The following is a 2,538-nucleotide window of genomic DNA, read 5'->3' as shown; positions in this document are numbered from 1 at the left end:
AGCAGAGATGCGCGCAGTTTGCAAAAGACGTCGACTCCCAAGGCCCGGGCAGGGGCGGGGAATATATATCGCGGGGGTGTGTGTGTGTTGTTTTTTGCACACGTATTAATCTGGGGTCTGATCCAGCAGGGAGTTCTCCTGCTCTGAAATAAAACGGGATTTGCGCGAGGGAGCTTTGCTGGATCGGGCCAGATCTTCAGCCTTGTAGATAACGTCTCCTTCACTGGAGGCTTTTAAGCGGAGGCTTAAAATTACCGGAGATTCTTTAGTTTTTCCTACATTGCAGGGGGTTGGGCTAGATGACCCTTGGGGATCCCTCGCAACAAGACAATTTTTGGGGAGTAGGACCGCTAAACTCAGCCCTGCTTTCTAATTCTCCATGCCCCCCTCAACTTTTTCCTCTCTTCCCAACACCCCCTCTATATTCTAGTTATTTATATCTTTTTCCAACTCTCTTTCCAACATTAGAAATCTGCGCAGGGGCCCCCGCCGAATCACACCACAGAGCCTAGCACATCCAGCTAAAATCCAGGGTAAAATCTAGTCCCGGAATCCTCCTGCCTAGACTACTGCAGTGTTCTGCCCGCCTTGGGCTGCCCTTGAAGACTGTTCCAGAATCTGCTGCCCTCTCAAAAACTGTTTCAACCACCCGTGAGGGTTCGGTGGGTACCCACTGCGCCCAGTTTGCATCTGGGCCCATCCAGGCGCTGGTTTTGTCTCTTAAAGCGCTGCTGGAGGGACGGCAACCCGGAGTTGTCCAGAAGGCCTGCTCCATCCCACAAGGGGGTTGGACTAGATGACCCTTGGGGTCCCTTGTAACTCTAAAATCCTAAATTCATCGTCTCCTTCCCTACCTCCTTCCCTGCTTCATCTGACTCCCACCCCGGGCACCTCCCGATTCACCCGCTGCCAAATCCACTTTCCCTCAATGGGCTCGTGTAAACGGGAGTGGCTCCGAATCGAAAGATCCGGATTTCGAGGCAGACGGGGCCCCGATTGCAAGGGCAGGAAGGCGCATCATGCGGCGGCTTGCACAAGCGAGCAGCAGTCCGGCCCCCACCCGGCTCTGGGCAGCACCGGGGAGGGGGGCGGCGCTCCTCCCCAGAGGCGGCTGCATCAGGCGCGGGCCAAGCGCGACGTCAGCGCCGGCGGCTCTGGTGTAGCCTCCGCTGGCCAATCCGCAGGCGGCTCCGGCTCTCCTTGCGCAATGTTGCCACCCAGCGGCCAATCAGAGGCGGCCTCCGCGCTCCCCTTTCCTGTCGCGTGAGCTCCCCCCTAGAACACGTGTGTGGCTGGCTGGTTGCGTGTTTGGGGCGCGTCGTCTGAACTGGGCCGGAGGCCGAAAGCCAACACCCCTGGGGGTGCGTGTGTGGGAGCGCGCAAGACCTACTGATGACAGAGTCATGACGTCTTTAGCGCACACCCTTTCCAATTAAACCTTCATTTTGTAGGTGGGCAGTAGCTCCCCTTTGGGCTATACAAAACACGTGTGGATGTAGCATACGGGATCTGCCGATGCCCGCGAATAACGAAATCCATAATTGCAGGGGAGGTTCGCTGGAGGCGTGTGCAATAAATTGGGTATGGTCAATTAATGCAGATTTTTTCCCTTATTTTTAAAACGATTTCCTGTGGATGCGGACGGACGTAGCCTTTCCCAAAGGTATTTTTGTGTGTGTGTGTGTGTGTGTGTGTGTGTGTGTGTGTTTTGAGAGAGTCGCGGGGTCTCCCAAGACGTGTGCGCGAGATCCCGGAGCCTCCTCCCGCGTCCCCCTGCAAAGGCTGCTTGTCTCCCAAGTCATGCATGCAAACAAACAAACAGATGCCCAGCTCGCTTGGTGCAAACGCTCAGATAATTCCAAACTGGGCGTTGAGTTGCGTTTGAACAACAAGGGCTGGGGAAGGGCGATAAGGTGCCCCCCCACCCCCTGGTAGGAGCCGTTGGGAGCTGATCCAGGGGGTTCTCCCGCGCCAGAGGAGGGTTGACCAGTGAAACTCCGGAGGCCGGAGGTTAGGGTTTGGCCTGCAATCCAGGAAAATTAGAGCACTTCACATTTTGCAGCTAAAGGAGGCAGCAATGCTTCTGAATGGTGGATCATTGCCTCTTCCCATGTTCTTACGTTGAAACAGTGGGAACACGAAACACTAGAATTTGCCACGGTCCAGTGAAACTGACTGGCTGTAAAAATTCAGGACGGATGAAAGAATCTCTTCTTTATGCAGTGCCTAAAGAACACAGCCACATAAAGAAATGTATGCAGCGCAATGGAAGAACTGCAGAACTCCCGGCTGCAGGAGGCAACCTAGATGGCATTATTAGTATTTATTAAATTTATATACCGCTCTATAACCCTTGGGTGTGAGGGCGGTTCTCAAGATGAAAGAGGATTAAGGTAAAGGTAAAGGGACCCCTGACCATTAGGTCCAGTCGTGACCGACTCTGGGGTTGCACGCTCATCTCACATTATTGGCCGAGGGAGCCGGCATACAGCTTCCAGGTCATGGGGCCAGCATGACAAAGCCGCTTCTGGCAAACCA

Source organism: Zootoca vivipara, chromosome 13 (genome assembly GCF_963506605.1).
Source record: "Zootoca vivipara chromosome 13, rZooViv1.1, whole genome shotgun sequence".
In the NCBI taxonomy this organism is placed as follows: domain Eukaryota; kingdom Metazoa; phylum Chordata; class Lepidosauria; order Squamata; family Lacertidae; genus Zootoca; species Zootoca vivipara.
The sequence above is the reverse complement of the archived record's forward strand: the minus strand, read 5'-3'. Positions refer to the sequence as shown.